At 41.7% G+C, this 10561-nt stretch overlaps 1 pseudogene; it reads left to right on the top strand.

Annotated features, from left to right (window-relative positions):
• The first annotated feature begins 245 nt into the window (after positions 1 to 245).
• The window catches only part of LOC119804457, a 54691-nt pseudogene continuing 44375 nt past the window's right edge, over positions 246 to 10561 (top strand).

Raw genomic sequence — 10561 nt, 5'->3', positions numbered from 1 at the left:
TACAGTTTCTGTGTGATTATTTTGGGGCTAAGTGGTTGAGAACCAACAAGCGGCTCCCTCCTCCAGCAAAATTGCCTTATATAATATACATATATTCATAATTATGAAACTATCTTCACAAGTGAAACAAAGAATGTATATTTACCATTTCCAAAATTTCTATGGACCCTTTAGTAACTACTCATTCTCACTTATCCTTATTTGAATGTGGAATGTCCCCCCACAAGCTCCTGTATTTAGACCACATGGATTCAGCTGGTGCTGGTGGAGTGTCCTCTTTAAGAGGAGGTGTCTACTTGCAGGAAGTAGGTCCCTGGGGGGGTGAGCCTTGAGGCTGATAATCTAGCCACCTTCTTTCTCTCTGCTTTCTGGCCTAGTGAGATGTGGATAAACAGCTGCTATGGAGCTGACTGCTACCATGCCCTCCTCACGACAGTGAGCACTATCCTCTCAAACAATGAGCCAAAACAGTTCTGTTCTCTTAAGTTGAGGAGGAGGGGGAAGTAGGGATTATAACAATGAAGGAATTAACCAATACACCACTCTTGCCCCTGACTGGTCTTACTCTATTGATACATATTGATTTACATTTCCCAGGTCTTACTTAAACAGAATGGTAGAGTATTATTTCTTCCTGGCTTCTTTTTCCCTGGGTTTTCTCTTTGTATCTTTGGAGCCTGTCCTGTAACTTGCTCTGTAGACAAGGCTAACTTCAAACTAAGAGATCCATGTGCCTCTGCCTTCTTAATGCTAGGATTAAAGGCATGTGCCACCACTGCTCTGCTTCTCCCTTGCTTCTTAAAGATACAAGTATAATCATTTGGTGGGGGGGTTCATTTATATTGCAACATACATTGATACTTCATTCCTTTTTGGATATTATAGCACTGTATTGTATTGATTAAACAGTATCTGCTCACGTTATGATAAGCATTTGAATTATTTACAGATCTGGGCTATTGCAAATCAAGTTGCTGCAAGGTAACAAAAGGAGCTGATTTCTACTTTTACTACTCTGTGAAGTCAACAGTCTGTCTGTTACCTGCCTCACCTGCTAGCCCACAGAAGAACCTGGACCCAAAGGCCTCACCACCCTTGGCTCTGCTACCATCAGTAAGAGTAAGATCTGGGAGCTGTGTAGTTTGTGGCCCCACCAGGCCTTATTGCTGTAGGGGGAGCTTTGTAGTACTAGAACATCCTTGTTTTCTGCAGTAAGATCTAAGGCAATAAGCTAGTATTGGACAGTGTCATCCTGAATACAGAAATATTTTTTCTCATATGAAGAGATGACATTATACTTGCCTCTCTACAGCCTTCCCCAACCCATAAAAAGTGATGAAATTTCAGGTCAGAAGTAAGGGTTTCCTGTGCAAGGTGATGATGAGTCCATCACTGTGCAGAATCTGTAGTCCAGTGCATGACTTAGAAAGATACTATGCAAGCAGCAAAGACGTTCCAATAGGTCAGGCTTAGACATTAGCAACTCCAGTTCAAAGCTGGCTCTACCTGTAGCAGACAGGTTTCAGTTCCCAAAGCACAACCAAGAAACTTGGGATACTGTTGTGACATGATTTTTTGATCTGAAGGACTCCCCCTGAGAGACTCCACAATGAGTCTGATTGCCAGGACATGAAGACAGCTTTCAAGAAGGATAGAGTTCTCTGCAGCTAGGATGTGGGCCAGTGGTTGCACCTGCACCTCATAAAGGAGATGCAGCCAATCTGAAAGCCACTATTTCCTGCGGTTATGATTTGCCAGCTACATCATCCCAGAGCCATATTGGTTCGCGTATGCGGCAACAACCCATGCACTGAATTCCCGTTGTCCTTGGAGCAGCTTACAGACAAAGGCCGAAGAGATGCCACCAACCTTAAACAGCTCAACTCAGGCACTCACCCAGTCACCTTTGTGCTGTCCGAGTTTGCCTGAAAGACTCCAAATTGTGTGAGCTGTGCCCAGATGTCTGACAAAAACAACTCAGGACCTTAGACCCGGGATCCCCCAGAGTTTGGGGCCAACTAGTTCTGAATAAGATCCACTTCAAGTTCTCCCTCACCAAACACATGATAAATGCCCCAAATGCTATCTGTCCTTTCCTGGTGGTCACTCACTTTTGTCTACTATTCTCCCTGTGAGGTGCTCCACAGACTGTGCCCAGTGTTATCTCCATGCCATCTGTTGTGCGTTAGCAGGCAGGTGTACTCATAGCATAATGAAGGACAGAAAGAATCAGGTCCTGGGCCTAGCGAGGGCAGGGGCTGAAGCAGATGGATTGACTTGAGTTCAGGAGTTCAAACCCAGCCTGAGAAAATGTCATGTGGAGGGGGAGAAAAGGAAGGAGATAGGAAGTTGGGGAGGAAGGTGATACAAATGTTTACATACAAATCATTGTCTGGATATGCACTTTTACTTTTCTCGGATGAGAAAAGTGGGGAATGTCTGGCTTATATGGCAGACATATATTAAAATTTTAACAAATGGCTGGCTTCCCAAATCTTTGACATTTTACGTTTCCATGGACAGTATATGAGCGTTCCAGTTGGACCACATTCTTGCCAACCTTTGATACAGGCTGCTGTGTCAGTTTTAGCAGATGGGACTGGTGTGTGATGGAAAACACACCCAATGCTTGTACTTTTCAATTCTCCAATAAAGAACGAGTTTGAGCATATTTTAGATGCATAGTGTCTGCCATCCAATGCCTTTGTGGGTGAAATGTCTATGCAAATATTTCACCCACTTAAATATTTCACCCACTTTGAAAAATTAGATTACTAAAATTCAATTTATATATTCTGGAGATCCAGATAACTGTGTGAAGCTTTATATAGGCAGGATATAAATCTTGTAACATCATATTATCTTTCTTCCAGCCTCTTGGTTGTGTGTCCTGCAAAAAGAAGCTCATAGTTTTGATGAAGTCCAGTTAATCAGTTTATTTTTATGGATTATGATCTAATAAATGTTTTTCCTAAACCAAGATCACAGAGGTTTTTCCAATATTGTCTTCTAGAATATTAAGAATGCTAGCTAATACGTTTAGTCTACAACAGGCAATTAATTTTACACAAGGCAGATGGTATACTGAAGCTTGTTTTATTGCATATGGTTATGTAATTATTTTGGCACAATTAGCCATTAAAGATATTGTTGGACTGCTGAATGGCATTTGACATTTTTAAAAATTGGATGTCAATATAAATACATGAGCATAGTTCCAAATTAGTTTCTCTTTCATTAATTTCTCTGGTTTATATAATATCAGTGTGTGCCTGGTGAGGGGATTCTGGCCAGCACGAGCATGGCGAGCATGGTACTGGCAGGCCTTGCCTTTCTCCCCAATTCCTTTTGCCATGCTAAAAACCATTAAATTACATCCCTAAAGCTAGTCACCTTATTTGGCCACTTCCTCCTCCTGAGGCTAACTACCAAGATCCAGCTATCAAAGTATTGAAGTCCAACAATTAAAAACCCCCTTTTGTTCACCTAATTAACATGCCCAATTAAAATTAAATACCTGATCCTAACATGGAGTTTCTTTTTGTACCTTTATAAACCCCATTTTCCTATGGGCCACATCTGTCTCCTCTCTATCCAGAAGCAGTCCTTTGTCTTGCCCGCTCCCCAACAAATATCTCTGCCCCCTTTCCTTGTTCCCTTTCCCTTCCTTTTCTCCCTCTTCTTCTATCTCCTGTCTTTGTCTCTTATTCCCTGCCCTCTGTCCTCTGTCCCTCTGGGGCAAATTATTCTCCTTTATGCTGAGAATTTGGTCTTGGACGTATTGAGCCCATCCTTTTCCTTTCACCTGATGCCCACAGAATCCAGAAGAGGGCGAATTAGAGTTCCTTAGAACTGGATTTTTAGAATGGTTGTGAGGACCATGTATGTGGGGGCTGGAAAACAAACTTGGGTCCTCTGTAAGGCAACAAGTGCCCTAAACCGCTCAGCTATCTCTCCAGTTCTGTTTTTCACGTTTTGAGGAGAATTCCTACTGATTTCAAAAGCAGATATACTAGTTTATAGCTTCCAGGGCAACCCATGAAGGTTCTTTCTCCACATCCTCACCAGTATTTCATACATTGGGGCTCTTTGATTATAGTGTAGCACCTACCACGGAGATCGAAACATTCCATCCCCCCAGGGAAGCTCCCTAAAACAGAAAGTAAACAACTCAAAATAGCTTCAGGAAGTCCCTGAAACTGACCGGATCCCCCAAGGCCCCTCTTCCCAAGAGTAAACAAGCCAAACTGCCAAGAAGACTCTGAGAGCTGACCAACAGCCTGAAAAAAAAGCTGCAACACGCCAGGTTGTCTGCAAAAGGTTTAGAGCAAATGAGGTACCTGGAAAGGACACCCTCCACCCTGCTAAGCTGCCTTCAGGCTGTGCAGTGTGCTCCTGATTCCCAGTATTGTGTGTAGTGAGGGGCTGCGGGCAGGCCTGCTTTTCATCCCGCGCGGCTCCCAGCCACCGGCTAGCTTATGCCCCGAAATAACAACACACAAACTGCATTCATTTAAACACTGCCTGGCCTATTAGTTTCAGCCTCTTACTCACATCTTGATTAACCCATATCTAATAATCTGTGTAGCACCACGAAGTGGTGCCTTACTGGGAAGATTCTAGCGTATGTCCATCTTGGGACAGAGTTTCATTGCATCTGGCTCAGAGAGGAGAGGTATGGCATCTGTCTGAGCCATCTACCTCACTTCCTTCTTCCTGTTCTGTCTACTCCACCCACATAAGGGCTGGCCTATTAAATGGGCCAAGGCAGTTTCTTTAACGAATGAAATCAACACAAACAGAAGACTCTCCCACATCACTTGTGAGCTGTCACCAATGCTGGGGTGGACTTTGGCTATGCAGCTGTTTTTGAGTCATTTCTGTTCCTGTAAGTAACTTCTGATCCGTATTCCTGTGAGTAACCCCAATACAACTCATAGGTATAGCAAGTTGGACTTTAGTAATATCCATAACTTTCTCTGTCATGGGCTTTCTATCTGGACTGTGTGTCACTTCTCCCCAGGAAAAGACTTAACACACAACAATGACAATCATTCTGAGTCAGGTAAGATAGGGCTTCAATGCAGTTTTAATTTGCATTTCTCTGATGGGTAAGGATGTCAAACGTTTTTTGAAATATATATTGGCCATTACTGTTTAATTTATGTTTCCCTCATGTAGGTTCAAATTTTCATATTAAAGTCTTTGGTTCTATTTTGCATTGATTTTTATGCATTTTTATTCTTTGCATGTGGATGTCCTATTTTCCCAACTCTATTTGTTGAAGAAACTGTTTTTGTAAATATATGTTTCACACATCTTTGAGAAGGATTTGATTTATTTCTGGGTCCTGTATTCTAACCAACTGGTTATGTGTTGTTTTGTGCACACTATACTCTGTTATTTGGGCTCTGTAGTATAGTTCAATATTAGGTATTAGAACACTTCTAACATTGCTCTTTAAATTATTATTTAACTGTTGACTATGCATTGGCTTGTCTTCTTCCATGTTAATTCAAGTGTGTTTTTCCTAGTTGTACAAAAAAAGTTACTGGAATTTTGATGATGAGAGGTTGAATCTAGTAACTACTTTCAGTAGTATAGTCTTTTCCACAGTATTAATTTTCTGAATCCATGCACATGTAAGTGTTCCCTATCTTGAAAGCCTTCCATTTCTTTCTTCACTGTTATTGGTTTACATCCTTGGCTAGGTTAGGCCTGTGTCTAGGTATTTCATTATTTAAAGCTACTTTAAATGAGCTTTTGATTTATTTCTCAGTAAGTTTGTTATGTGTATAGAAAACCCATTCTTGTATGCTGATTTTGTGTCCTGTCAGCCACATCCCCAGCTCTGTGGCTTTAAAAAGAGAATTCTTAATAGAGGAAACTCAAATGGCTGAGAAAAACTTAAAGAAATGTTCAACATCCTTAGCAATCAGGGAAATGCAAATCAAAATGACTCTGAGATTTCATCTGACAACTGTCAGAATGGCTAAGATCAGAAGCCCGAGTGACAGCTCATGCTGGAGGGGATACGAAGCATGGGGAACACTCCATCATTGCTGGTGGAAATGCAAGCATGTATAGTCACTATGGAAATCAATGTGGGAGTTTCTCAGAAAGTTGAGAACCGATCTAGCTCAAGAGCCAACTATAACCACTCTTGGGCATATACCCAAAGGAAGCTCCATCCTACCCTAAGGACACTTGCTCAACTGTTGTTGGTTGTTGCTCTGTTCATAATAGCGAGAAACTGGTAACAAACTCGATGGCCGTCAACTGGAAAATAGATAAAGAAAATGTGGTACATTTACACAATGAGGTATTACTCAGCAATTAAAAAAAGAATGATGCTATGAAATGTGCAGGCAAATGGATCAAACTAGGAAAAATTATCCTGAGTGAGGTAATCCAGACCCAGAAAGACAAGTATGAGCAATGCTTCATTCAGTCATCATTAGAGAGCCTTCTTGAAGCAGCAGCTCAGAACAGATGCCAAGATCCACAGCCAGATATTATACACACACACACACACACACAAAGAGAGAGAGAGAGAGAGAGAGAGAGAGAGAGAGAGAGAGAGAGAGAGAGAGACAGAGACAGAGACAGAGACAGAGAGAAGAGAGTCTAAATAGGAGGTCTCATCAAATCCCTCACTGCAGAGCTCAGGTAACTCCTTGGAAGAGGAGACTGAAAGAATGTAAGAGCCAGAGCAAATGGAAGACACCTGCAGAACAAGGCCCCTTTAATCGATTAAGCAAGGCAGATAAGAACTTACTGAAACTGAAGCAGCAAGCGCAGCACTTGTATGGGTCTGCACCAGGTCCTTTGTGGATATATTATAGCTGTCAAGTTAGTATTTCATGGACTCGTGAGTGCGAGCATAAGTGGGTCTCTGACTCTTGTGCTTGCTTCTGGAACTCTTTTCCTCCTGTTGGATTGCCACGTCTAACTTTGATATGATACTTTTTGCTTTATCTTACTATATTTTATTTTGTCACGTTTTGTTTTTATCCCTTAGGAAGCCAGTTCTTTTCTAACAAGAGACAGAAAGTGAGTAGATCTGGAATGGAGGGGATGTGGGGAGGAACTTGGAGGAGTAGGTGGAGGAGAAGGGAATCCATAATCAGGATATATTATGTGAAAAAAAGTATTTTCAATAAAGAGGAAAAAGGAGAACAGTTAAAATGAAAATTTAAAAATTAAATTAAGAAAAATTAAAAAACTCTGAAATGGCATTATGATACAAGGAAGCTCCAAAGATGTCATTGAGTTCAATTTCTGTTGGCCATCGACTGCTGGGCGTGCATCCTACCCTTAAGAGTAGTTTGTTTCCCCAGGGAGACTTACTTTGGAGGAAACAAAACTTTCATTTGGAAGTGGTTATCAACTGGAGATTGCTTCTGGGTTAGGGATGGGAGCAGGTATTGACTTCTCCATTCAGCTCTGGGACCCCATCTGGTGCAGATCTGTGCAGGCTGTGTGCATGCCTCCCAGTCTCTGTGAGTTCATCTGTGTATGCCCTACTGTCCTACTGTGTTTGTATGATAGTGTCCTTTGCTATACAGAAGCTTTTCAGTTTCTTGAGGTTCCATTTAAATGCGGATCTATACCAGATGGTGTGCTAAAGCTGAGAGAGAGGAGTGTGGGATTCCTCAACAAGCTGGGAACTGATTTACATCAAGATCCTGCTATACTACTCTTAGGCATAAACCCAAAGGCCTATACATCCTACTACAGAAACATTTGCTCAGCCATTTTATTTCCGCCTTTTCATAATAGGCTGAAATTGGAAATACTCAATAACCGATGGCTGGATGGATAAAGAAATGAATTTTTTTCAGGCATTTGCTTAAAAAATGAAATCACGAAATTCACAGGTCAATGGATGGAGCTAGAAAAAAAATTCATCCTGAGAGAGCTTACCCAGATCCCAAAAGACAGATGTAGTGTGTATTAGCCTATGTGTATGTTAGCTGTTAAGTCTTCAAAAAACAGTCTACTATTCATACAACCACAAGGGTAAGGAATTAGATCATCCTAGGAAGGGGAAATAAAATAGATGGTTCTAGATAGATGAGGACTGTGGTGGTAAGATCAAATAGGGAAGATGAGGGAAGAGGGTGGAAGGGAGGATATACAGGGAGGGACAGTAAAAACATAGGGCCATTGAAGGGGTTGTTGACTGAGGTTTCTGTCCTGCCCCGTTCCCGCAGTTAAGTCCCAAAGAAATCACACAGAGGTCTACATTACTTATAAACTGATTGGCCTATTAGCTCAGACTTCTTATTAATTTTTGTAACTTGTATTAGCCCATAATACTTGTCTGTGTTTGCTGTAGGAAGTCTTACAGCCAGTGGTTACTGGTTACCTGCCCGCTGGGGCGTGGCCTCTTATACTATATATGCCGCCGATGTAGAGAATGTGTCTGGGCTCTCTTTTCCGACTGCAGAATTCAGTTTGTGATCTCCGTTTCAGCAGAGGATTCTGATTTGTGAGTCTGCCCCTAAATAAATAACTGTCTATTTCTCAACTCTGAGCTAGTGTGGGATTTTTTTAAGTGTCCTTCCACATGTGTTAGCCAGGGGCTGGGTACCTTTTTCAGCGAGGCAGTCACATTTTGCTTGCTCTGTGTCTGGCTTCCTCTGCATCTGGGTGATGGTGGCAGATTGAAACTTTCCTCTTCCCATAATTCTCATTTCCACACCTCTACTCCCTGCCTGGTCACTGTCGTCCCGCCTATACTTCCTGCCTGGCTACTGGCCAATCAGCATTTTATTAAAAATAATACAAGTGACAGGGTAAAAGACCATTGTCCCACAGCAAGGGGTTGTGTGGAAACCTAATACATTAGAAGCTTCCTAAAATAAATACATATATGAAAGTGATCAAAATGGAATTGCCAAATCGATGCATGATTAATAAAACTCAAAGACAGATATTGGTGTTTAGTCAGAAGGCCAGAAAAGCACAGCAGCCAGCCGCTGGCTCTTACCTCTATCTCAGTCCTAAATGGCGATCCTGCCTCCAGGAATCTCAAAATGAGACTGAGAGCTGTCTCCTCCTGTTTTAAAATCCTCTCTAGTTCTGGGATTAAGGGTGTACACCACTACTGTCTCGTTTCTATGGCAAACTAGTGTGGCTACTGGGATTAAAGGTGTTTATCATTGCTGCCTGCTATAAGGCTGGCAAGTGTGGCTGTTTTACTTTTCTGATCTTCAGGCAAGCTTTATTTACTAAAATATAAATGAAATGCACTACACAAAATAATGTGATAGACAGAGCACCAACTGGACACTGCTTGTCATGAAATGAAGCCTCGAGTACTGGGAATTGATTATGTCTAATTGAACTGTTGGCCTGAGGGATCTCAGGTTATTGCAGAGGCTTTTGGTGGCTCTCCACAAACTGATAAACAGATGGTAATGCCCTGTTCCTAAAGATAACTTGTACACAACTTATTGAACATGGAGAAGTCGATCTGGTGCCTATGTAAAGCCATCACCACTGCTGACTAATGTTCACAGTACTGGAAGTTGCAGTGCAGGCTTGCAAAGCTTCGAAAAAGATAAATACCAACCCAGCTACAAACCCTTCCGTCTAGAATGCTGACTTGCATGAAAGATATGCTGGTGCAATAGTGGCACAGAGTTTGTGGTACTGAACAACCAATATCTGATTAGAATTAATTCGAGAGATGGAACCCATACATAACACTGCACAGATGGCCAAGAACCTAAGAACCTAAGAGTTCACATGCCAGGGAACTAGGAGAAAGCCAAACGATAAGGTTTGGTTAACATTAAGGAATATACCAATAAAATGACTCCTAATTACATTCTGCCATATTCATTGATCCATCATAGGAGAAGCTTTCTTCTGCAGGAGATGGGACTAAATAGAGAGATTCACATCAGGACAATGTGCAGAGAATGGGAGACCTTGGAACCCTTGGTCCTAAACAGAATGTCTCCATAAATTCCATTCCTTTTTGCCTCAGGGAACTCTGTGGAAAGATTGCAAGAACCAGAGGGGATAAAGAACACCATGGAAACAAGGCCTTTTAACACAGCAGGACCAATACACATTTGAACTCACAGAGACTATGGCAACATGCACAAGGTCTGCACAGGTCTGGGCCCAATGGCATCCCAGCGCAGAGGGGATGAAGGAAGAAGAGGGAAAAGCCCCCATCCCTAACCCAGAAGCTATCTTCAATTGATAACTACTAGCAAAGGAAAAATTATTTTTTCCAATGGAATTTGACTGGGTATACAAACAACAATAAGGCCCCATGCATAGAAGTAGATGGCCAACACACAACTCTGTGGTGGCTTTGGAGGGATTTTTTGTCTCATAATGCATTTTCTGAGCATATTACTTTTACTAATTCTTACTCTCCACGTCTTTTGTTTATATAGTATGGTTTCTGTTTTATTCTTTTAGGGGATTTATGTGTGTGCCAATATGTATGTCTCTGCACTTATAGTTATTTCTTGTGACCTTTCTTTGATTCTCTGTTTTACTGGTTTTTTCTTTCCTATTCAGGTTGGTTTGATTT

Source organism: Arvicola amphibius, chromosome X (assembly GCF_903992535.2).
Source record: "Arvicola amphibius chromosome X, mArvAmp1.2, whole genome shotgun sequence".
NCBI lineage: Eukaryota > Metazoa > Chordata > Mammalia > Rodentia > Cricetidae > Arvicola > Arvicola amphibius.
Note: the sequence above shows the minus strand (reverse complement) of the source record. Positions and strands in the feature narration are given on the sequence as shown.